Genomic DNA, 10,192 nt, shown 5'->3' with positions numbered 1-10,192 from the left:
TGGCCTGTATCCATAGTTTCTTTTCTTTGTATAATGAGCAGCGCTCCACTGTATGCACAGACCACATGGGTCTATCCATTCTCTAGCTGAAGGACACTTGGGTTGTTTCCAGTTGTTGCCTGTAGTGAATGAGGTTGCTGAGAACATTTATGTATACGTTTTTTTGAACACATGCTTTCATTTTTTCTAGATAAATTCCTAGGGCTGGAATTGCTAAGTCAAATAGCTAGTTTATGCTTAACTTCTTTTTTTGCCTTTCTTATTCATAGAAAATATTACACTGATACATAATATTGGACATTTCTATGAGGCGCATGTGCTGCTTGGTTCCGTGCATCCAACATGTCATCATCAAGTCAGTGTATCTGGAGTATGGCCTGGAGTATTTATCATTTCTATGTGTTGTGTATATTTGAAGTTCTCTCTTAAAGCTATTTTGAAATATAACCATAGCCACCCTACTCTGCTATCCACCATTAGAACACACTCCTTGCATCTAACTGTAGGTGTGTATTCATTGACCAACCTCTCTGCATTCCCTTCTTATACCCAGAGGAGAGAGGAAGGAGGGAAGGGAGCTGTGGGTGGCTGAATTAGGGCCCAGGGATGGCTGTGTCCCAGTCCCGGGACCTGTCCATGTGCAGTGTTGTGTGGCCACAGGGACTTTACAGATGTGAGGATGTGAAGGAACCTGAGGTGGAAGATGATCCTGGGTTATCTGGGTGGGTCCAAGGTGCGGTCTTTATAAGGGAAAGAAGGAGGCAGGAGGGTCAGAGTGAGAGCAGGTGTGGGGGTGGAGGGAAAGAAAGGGAGAGAAAGAGGGAGGGTGAGAGAAGACGGTGGGGGCAGAGAGAGAGAAGAGTGGGAGAGAGACTTGAAGATGCTGAGCTCTGGCTTTGAAGTTGGAGGAAGGGGCCAGGAGCCCAGGGTGTCCTCTAGAAGCTGCAAAAATCCTGGAAATGGATTCTCCCCAGAGCCCTCAGAAGGAGCCTGGCCTGGCTGGCACCCTGATTTTAGACTCTAGGATTCATTTTGGACGTCTGACTCCACACCAGGGAGAGAATCAATATGTGATGTTTTGAGCCTCTAAATTAGCGGTCATTTGTGACAGCAGCCACAGGAAAGTCAAACAGGAGCCATCGGAGAGACTCCCTAGGATGCCCCGAGTGTCCCTCCCTGGCCCCACCCACAGAAACACAGGCCTGACCACTGCTGGTGCCCCCACCCCTCGAACACCCTGCTCAGCAGGAACCATGCAGGAGGGGATGGATGTGGCTGGGCCATGCTCTCTCCTCCCACACCTTCTTCTCAGAGAGCAGCTGGAGCCCCAGACCCAGGGAGCCTCACAGAGAAATTCCCATCACAGGACCTGGTTTTCCACCTGAGGCTCAGGATCCAATGGAGAAGTGTTTCCCAAAAATGATGCTTCCTCCCAAGATGACCAGTGACTTTCTGCGCCAAACATCTGGGAAAATCTCCACGTCCTAGGGCTGTCAGGCAGTCACCTGTGCACATGTCAGAGCCCGAATCCCATCAGTACTGAGGCCTTGGGTAAAACACATCCCCACTTTTAATTATGATGAGCTGCCTGGCCTCAGCATTGAAAACACCAACTTCCCTCGAGCAAAGACTTGTTTAATCTCTTATAAATGATGGAGCACACCAGCCTGAACAACATGGTGAAATCCTGTCTCTAACAAAAATACAAAAATTAGCCAGGCATTCTGGCATGTACCTGTAATCCTAGCTACTCAGGAGGCTGAGGCAAGAGAACTGGTTGAACCTGGGAGGCAGAGGTTACGGTGAGCTAAGATCGTGCCATTGCACTCCAGCCTGGGCGACACAACGAGACTCCATCTAAAAAACAAACAAACAAACAAATGATGGAGCACCTATTACCCTTCTTGCACTGGTTCCTGGGGAGCTCAGAGCCTATCTTTTGTAAGGATCCTTAGCCTCTTGCAGGCCTTTCATGTGTGTTTCCTTCCTGGTTTTCTCCTATTTTTCTCACACCTCTGAACCTGCTGTCAGGTGAAAAATCAAGGTAGGCCCAAAATTTCAGAGCTCATGAATTTGATGGTGTTGGAGTGTCCTAGACAGCCCAGCCCTTGTGGGTGGGGAGTTGGGCAGAGAGGAAGGACGGCATTCCAGGGGCCAGAGCCAGAAGCAGAAGGACTCCAGGCCCAGAGTAGGATTTCCAGGCTGAGGAAAGAGAGGCCATGGGTGGGGAGAAGGTCCAGGACAAGGACAGAGGGTGTATCTGGAGACTCAGTCAGAAATAGCTCCCTCCAGAAGGCAGGCAGCAAGTTGGAGGGTGAGCTGCAAGGAGGAAGGGGAGGTGGGAGAGAATGGATGGACCGGTGTTCAGTGAGCCAACTCCTCCTATCCTGGCCTATTTCCCCAGGGGACATGCCTGGGAGCCTGTGATCCTCTCCTCCAGGCTACTTTCCCACTGGTGCTAGGATTCCCCCAATGCCACACTGAGAACTCAGGAGAAGCATCAAATTATATGGGAGATAAGAAATGGAGAGAGGGAGCAGGATTTCTGGTTGACAAAGGATGTTTATTGAGGGTTTACTGGCTACACGGAGAAGGGCTGGACGGCTTGCGATGCAGAGAGACCCCTCCCCTGGGATCCTGCAGCTCCAGGCCCCTGTAGGTGGGTTGAGGGTTGGGAACATATGAACATTCTATAGGGGCTACTGTCTTCTCCATGGTGACATTTGTTTGTGGCTGGTCTATTTCACTAAGTATAATATCTTCAAGTTTCATCCATGTTGTAGAAGATTTTTGAAATCAATTTTAAAATAATTAACAATTAAAACCTATTAAGACCTATTCAAAGTAGTACATTCTGCAGGGTCCACTGTCTTCTCCACGGTGCTCCCTTCATGCGTGACCTGGCAGCTGAAGATGTTGCGGGACCTCCACTGCTCGGGCATCAGGCTCAGGTAGCTGCTAGCCATGCACTTGTTTCTCTGTTTGGAGAGTGTGGTCATCTCCACGCCCTGGGTGATGGGGGTATCATCTCCCTTCCAGGGCACCGTCAAGATTCCTGGATAGAAGCACTCATGAGACACACCAGTGTGACCTTGTTGGCTTGGAGCTCTTCAGAGGATGGCAGGAACAGAGTGACCGAGGGGGTGGCCTTGGGCTGACCTGTGTGGACAGAGGAAGGGGTAAGAGATGACAGGGAGTGTGCGGTGTTGTGGAGCGCCTCTCTCTGTCTAAAGTCTCTGGGAGGGTTCATGGTGTGGCCATCTGGTCCACCCGGGGTCTCTCCCTCCCTCTTAATTCCCTCCTTTCCACTGGAGCCCGCTGGAGAGCAGACAACCCTGCACCTTCCTAGGGACCTTCCCAAGTCACCTTTCCCAGGCATCCTGGCCCAGTCATTTCCTTTGCAGCCTCGGTTTCCCCGTGTGTACCCAGGGCAGGTTGAGCTCCCTCCTTCCTGGTTTCCAGAGTCTGAGTTTAGAATCTAGGAGTCTCTCCCACAGCACACAAAACTGTCCTGGCACAGTGTGGGGAGGCCCAGGCCTGGCATGGCCTGGAGCCTCCCGCCCCCTGGGGCAACAGGCTGTGCCCCAGCTTGGCCCACTCACCTCTCCTGGTAAAGCACAGGCTCCTCCCAGACAAACCCTGGGGCTCTGCCGTCGCCCCCGTCCCACCAGCCTGACCACAGGATCCTTCACATCCGCTGGGTTCTTGGGACTGCTTGCCCAGACTTCGGGTCACCACAGCCCCCATGCCCACTCCAGCAGCCTCTGATGCCCCTGGACTTCACCTGGTGGCCCTGGAGTTCTCTGCACCCCCATTTACTCCCCGCTAGTCACCTCCTGAGTCTAAGGTGCCCTTCCTCAAATGAAGGCGGGAGGTCGACCCGTGAACAGAGAGATACTAGACCCCAGAGGTGATGGGACTCCAGGGACAGACACTTCTCTGCCCCAAGAGACCCTCTCCTTTCTTGTGACTGTCCTGGGAGAGTTGGCCTCTTGGACCTCACCCAGTCTCATCTGTTCCTCGGTGTCCCCAGGTCCTGAACCAGCACAAGCCACAGAGCTATAGCCTAGACCCAGAGTCCTCTCTGTGCCTTCCATTGGTCTCCCCTTGGGGTGACCCTTGTGTCCCCAGGCCCCCGTGTGGCCCTCCCAGGCTGGAGGAGCATCCAGCCCTCAGCCTAGACCCTGGGGTCCCGGGGACTGTCTCTAAGGCTACTGCAGGGCCCTTCATCAGAACTGGCCTCTGTCCCTCACTCAGACATCTGCCCTGGGAGAGGGGAGGAGCCCTGACCCTGCCCAATCCCAGCACAGGGACCAGGACCAGGCTGTGTCCTGCTGTTGGAACCTGAAGGCGGCTGCTCCCACTGTGGGGGCCCTTCCTGCAGGATACCCTGAGACTAGCCCGCTTCCCCCAGACTCCATGGAGAAAGGAAGGGCTCCATGCTTAAGACTTGGAGGGCAGAGGGGAATAAGCCCCAGAGAAGGAAAACAGACTTTTCCAGAGACAGGAGAGGGTGGGACAGGCTGGGGAAAGTTGTCGGAGCCACCTACCTAAAACGGTGAGCTGGGTCCCGCTGCCAAACACATGCCTCGGTAAATTATGCTTGGATTGAAACCTCCGGGGCCAGCACCTGGGGCCAGTCCAGGAGCTGTGCTGGAGCAGGAACCTGCTGGGTGTGAGGGGCACAGGGCTGCAGCGTGGAGGTTGTGACCTAGGCACAGGGCAGGGGGTGCCCAGTATCCCAGTAGTGTCTCTGTGCCTGTCCCTTCTCTGCAGCAGGTGCCGCCCACAGCCTTGGAGTCACCCCAGCCTGTGTCCCACTCTCTGAAGCTGTTGGTGCCGATGGCAACGCTGGCCCAGTGGGTCCCAGCAACTCCCTGAGTGTCACATCCCCTGAAGCAGCTGTGTGGTGTGGCTGAGGAGTGCTGAGCTGACTCAGACCTGCCCAACCTCACTTGGCCCCATTTTAAGGGTCTCTGAAATCCACCATAAGTGTCCCCAGTCAAGCCAGGCTGACTTCCTCCCTGGACCAGGACACTGGGTCATTCCCGACTGAAGAGGAGATTCTTCTGCTTTTATATCTATCCAGGGAGATGCAGCTCAGTCTCACATTGTTCATGAAGCCTTTTCTGATCATTCATTCCATCTGTCCATCCGTCGATCTATTCATCCGTCTTTGCATCCATCTATCATCTGTCCATTTATCCATCTATTCACCTGTCCGTCCATCCATAAATCCATCCTGTCTACCAGGCACTGTTTTGTGTACTGGTGACATGGTGTGGTCCCCCATGCTCTCACCCCCATCTCTCCCAGGTCATGGCCAAAAAGGCACTCCTCATGGTCATGTCCAAAGTCCTTCTGCTGTACCTGGTGTCTCTGCTGGATGTGACACGGGGTTGGCTCCTCCTTCCAGTGACTCTTTTCCCCTTGGGGTCTGACTCCCCTTTCCTCTTCCCCTGGCATCTGTTTCTCCATGGCCCATGCCCGGCTGCTGACTCTCCCAGACCCCCACCCAGTCCTCTTTCTTGGCCACCTTCACACTCTGTGACCCCTACTATTGCCCACATGGTGAGGCTGGAGTCAATCCCAGCTCCAAACCCTCTCAGCTCAACTGCCTACTGACCATGCCCAGTGAGCTGCCCAACAGGACTCTCAAACCAATCACATCCAGAGGAGATGACCACCTTCCCCCAGCCCAGCTCATTTTCCACCTTCAACTCATCACAATGACCATGGGCGGTCTCAGCCCCTCAGCCAGAAACCTGGAGTCCCTGGACTCAGTCACCTCGCCTCCCACACTGAAATGGCTTCTGCGTACTTAGCTACTGCATCTAGACATTCCTTTTTTTTTTTTTTTTGAGACAGAATTTCGCTCTGTCACCCAGGCTAGCGTGATCTCACTACAACTCTGACTCCCAGGTTCTAGGCAATTCTGTCTCAGCCTCAAGAGTAGCTGGGATTACAGGCATGTGCCACCACAGCCGGCTAATTTTGCATTTTCAGTAGAGATGGGATTTCACCATGTTGGCCAGGCTGGTCTTGAACTCCTGACCTCAGGTGATCCGCCGGCCTTGGCCTCCCAAAGTGCTAGGATTACAGGCATAAGCCACCGTACCCGGTGACATTCTCTTTAAAGCTAAAAGAAGGCTCAATATAATTAAGAAACAATAAAACCACCTTCTGAGACTCCAAAACCACAAGAAGAGTGAACTTTGCTTTTCTGGATTTTAATCTCAAACTCTCTTTGGTACAAGGATGTGGTGTTGAGCTGGGGCTTATTGGGTGCAAGCTCCCTGCCAGGGGTTCAGACCGGAGTGTTTCTACCTTAGAAGCTGGTCTAGTAATTGGTGATTGGTTTTGTGATGTGAACATAAGGTTTTTCTTTGTTTATTTGCTTATTTATTTGTTGAGACAGGGTCTCACTCTGATACCCAAACTGGAGTGAAGTGGTGCCATCACAGCTCACTGCAGCCTTGATCTCTTGGGCTCAAGCGATCCTCACACCTCAGCCTCCTGAGTAGCTGGGACCACAGGCATGTGCTACCACGCACAGCTATTTTCCTTGTAATATTTTTTTTAGAAATGGGGTCTCACCATGTTGCCCAGGCTGGTCCCGAGCTCCTGGGCCTCCAAAAGTGCTGGGATTATAGGCATGAGCCACCATGCCCAGTGAGATTCTCTTTCTTTTTTGAGATGGAGTCTTGCTCTGTCACCACGTTGGAGTGCAGTGATGCGACCTTGGCTCACTGCAACCTCCGCCTCCCAGGTTCAACTGAGAGTCCTGCCTCAGCCCCCAACTAGCTGGGACTACAGGTGCACACCACCAAGCTCAGCTAATTTTTGTATTTTTAGTAGAGATAGGGTTTAATCATATTGGCCATTATGGTTTCAAACTCCTGAGCTCATGATCCACCCACCTCCGCCTCCCAAAGTGCTAGCATTATAGGCCTAAGCCACCGTGACTGACCTTTATTTTTTATTTTCAAGAAAGACTTTGTTTTTTGAGATGGAGTCTCGCTCAGTCATCCAGGCTGGAGTGCAGTGGCGGCATCTTGGCTCACTGCAACCTCCGCCTCCCAGGTTCAAGTGATTCTCCTACTTCAGCCTCCTAGTTGCTGGGACTACAGGCACGTGCCACCACGCCTGGCTAATTTTTCTTTTTGTTTTTGATTTTGGTTTTTTGAGCCTCCCAAGTAGTTGGGATTACAGGCATGCACCACCACGCCTGGCTAATTTTTCTTTTTGTTTTTGATTTGGGTTTTTTGAGCCTCCCAAGTAGTTGGGATTACAGGCATGCACCACCACGCCCAGGTAATTGTTTGTATTTTTAGTAGAGATAGGGTTTCTCCACGTTGGCCAGGCTGGTTTCGAAATTCCAACCTCAGGTGATCTGCCCTCCTCGACCTCCCAAAGTGACGGGATTACAGGTGTGAGCCACCACACCTGGATCCATTTTTATAATTGCACTCAAACATACATAGCATCAATATTTCCACTTTATTTTTAAACGTACAGCTCGGTGACACTAACTACATTCACACTATTGGGAAACCTTCACCACCATCCATCTCCAGAACTCTTTCATCTTCCTAAACAGAAACTCTAAACCCATTAACTACAGTTCCCCATTCTTCCTTCCCCCTCGCCCTGATAACCTCAAATCTACTTTCTGTCTATGTGAATTTGCCAATTCTAGGTACCTCATAAAAGTGGATTCAAATGACATTTGTTTGTGGCTGGCCTATTTCACTAAGTATAATATCTTCAAGATTCATCCATGTTGTAGAAGATTTTTGAAATCAATTTAAAAGTAATTAACAATTAAAACCTATTAAGACCTATTCAAAGTAGTACAGCCAGGTGCAGAGGCTCACATCTGTAATCCCAGCACTGTGGGAGGCCGAGGTGGTGGGGGGAATCACCAGGCCAGGGGATCCAGACCATCCTGGCTAACACAGTGAAACCCCGCCTCTACTAAAAATACAAAAAAATAGCTGGGCATGGTGGCACGCACCCGCAGTCCCAGCTACTTGGGAGGCTGAAGCAGGAGAATCACTTGAACCCAGGAGATGGAGGTTTCAGTGAGCCAACATTGTGCCACTGCAGTCCAGCCTGGGTGACAGAGCAGGAATCTGTCTTAAAAAATTTTTTTTTAAAAAGGCTCAAATGTGTCCTTTGAAAAGTGTGTTGGGTCTGTCAGTATACAGTATATAAAATGTATGAAAGGTAGCCTGTTCCACAGTTAAGTTTGGAAAGCTGAGGACCCTCTGCATATACACGGCACACCCTTTCCCTGCACCACAGTATCTTCAAAAACTCTTCCCTCCAATCTTTTTTTTTTTTTTTTTTTTTTGAGACAGGGTCTCACTCTGTCACCCAGGCTGGAGTGCAGTGGCATGATCACAGCTCACTGCAGCCTTGACCTCCTCAAGCGATCCTCCCATCTCAGCCTCCTGAGTAGCTGGGATTATAGGCGTGAGCAACTACAACCAGTTAATTTTTTTTTAATTTTTATTTTTAGAGATGGGGTCCCACAATGTTGCCCAGCTCATCTGGAACTCCTGCATACAAGCAATCCACCCACCTTGGCCTCCCAGAATGCTGAGATTACATTCATGAACCAACACACCTGGCCTCCAATCTCTTCCAATTTCAGAACCTTACCTCTCTAGCACTGTAACACTATTTCCCTCACAGGATGCAAGGTTATCATCAAGAAAGGCAGTAAAGGTGAAGATTTCTAGCATCTCTCAGTTCCGTTTGATGCTTGCATATTATTTTGCATTGCACTTAACATCTTGACATACGAAATACTTGTCAGTTAGGCTTACAACAGCCTTAGAGTGATCATGTGGGTAATCTTGATGAGAGATATGATCATTAAATTCTAACCAAAATGTAGCATCCAAACATAAGACAAATACTTACATGTGATAAATCCTGCATGAAAGAGAGGATAACGGTGCCCACCTCTGATAATCTGTCCCAAATCAAGGCAGTAAAATTCCTGCAAAGAAAAAAAACAAAAGCATGTTTGCCAGTTGCAGGCCTGTGTTAGAGAAGGCTCTTTCTAGGGGCACCAGAGGGAATGGAGTGTAATTCAAACTGGAAGCCTTTTAAAGTGACAGCTAGCTCAACTATTGAGGCTATACCTTTTAACTTCACTCAACTGCAGTAGTCAGGACTCTTGTTCCAAGTGACAGAAACCCCACTCAAACTAGCTTAAGCCTAAAGACAGATTTATGGGCTGTCTCATGGAATTCATAAACAAGATAGTTCTGACTATCTCTCAGAAACTCATTGGCCTTAAGAACTCTGTGGAGCCAGAGACTCAAACATCACTCTCTTCTCTTGTCATGTCTCCCTTTCTTTGAGATTTGTCCTTATTTCTCAGCAATTCCCCCAACCCTCTAGTTCACATAATCTGAAGCATGGTTACCAGGCACTCCTAAATTTTATATTTTGCAATCAGAGAGCCTAGTTCAACCCTCTTTCAGTCTCCGTTTGAAAAATCTGTGTAAGGACATTTATTGGACTGGCCTGGGCAGGTGCGTTCCCTTGAATCAATCAGCACTGGGCATAGGACAAGTTCACATAATAATCGGGCAACCTAAAAAAAGGAAGTAAGGAGCAGAGGCAGCCCTTAGAAGGCAAGTAGTGCCAGAACGACATTCCCATGGGTGTTCTCTGCATCAACAACCCTACCATCCTGACGTTTTCTTTTGCCTTCATTAATATTTGTGTGAGTCTGGAGAAATATACCATGTTCATGGATTGGAACGCTCAATATTATAAAGATCAGTTCTCCTCAAAATGATTTCTAGATGACATATAATTCTTATCAAAATCTAAACAGATTTCTTTCTTTTCTTATTTATTTACTTACTTATTTAGAGACAGAGTCTCACTCTGTCACCCAGGCTGGAGTGCAGTGGCACAATCTTGGCTCACTGCAAGCTCCGCCTCCCGCATTCACACCACTCTCCTGCCTCAGCCTCCCAAGTAGCTGGGACTACAGGTGCCCGCCACGACGCCCAGCTTTTTTTCTTTTCTTTTGTATTTTTGGTAGAGATGGGGCTTCACGGTTTTAGCCAGAATGGTCTCGAGTTCTTGACTTTGTGATCTGCCTGCCTCGGCCTCCCAAAGTGCTGGGATTACAGATGTGAGCCATTGCCTCCAGCGTTTTTTT

General features: G+C 49.8%; 1 pseudogene across 1 annotated transcript in view; it reads right to left on the bottom strand.

Moving 5' to 3' along the window:
* Positions 1-2,828: 2,828 nt before the first annotated feature.
* The window catches only part of LOC112632423, a 496,008-nt pseudogene continuing 488,644 nt past the window's right edge, over positions 2,829-10,192 (bottom strand). The window contains exons 4-5 of the transcript XR_003121396.1: positions 4,551-4,573; positions 2,829-3,159 (exon numbers count right to left, since the gene is read on the bottom strand). The product of XR_003121396.1 is annotated as an immunoglobulin lambda-1 light chain-like (transcript). The remainder of the gene's footprint in view (positions 3,160-4,550; positions 4,574-10,192) is intronic.

Source organism: Theropithecus gelada, chromosome 10 (assembly GCF_003255815.1).
Source record: "Theropithecus gelada isolate Dixy chromosome 10, Tgel_1.0, whole genome shotgun sequence".
Lineage (NCBI taxonomy): Eukaryota > Metazoa > Chordata > Mammalia > Primates > Cercopithecidae > Theropithecus > Theropithecus gelada.
Note: the sequence above shows the minus strand (reverse complement) of the source record. Positions and strands in the feature narration are given on the sequence as shown.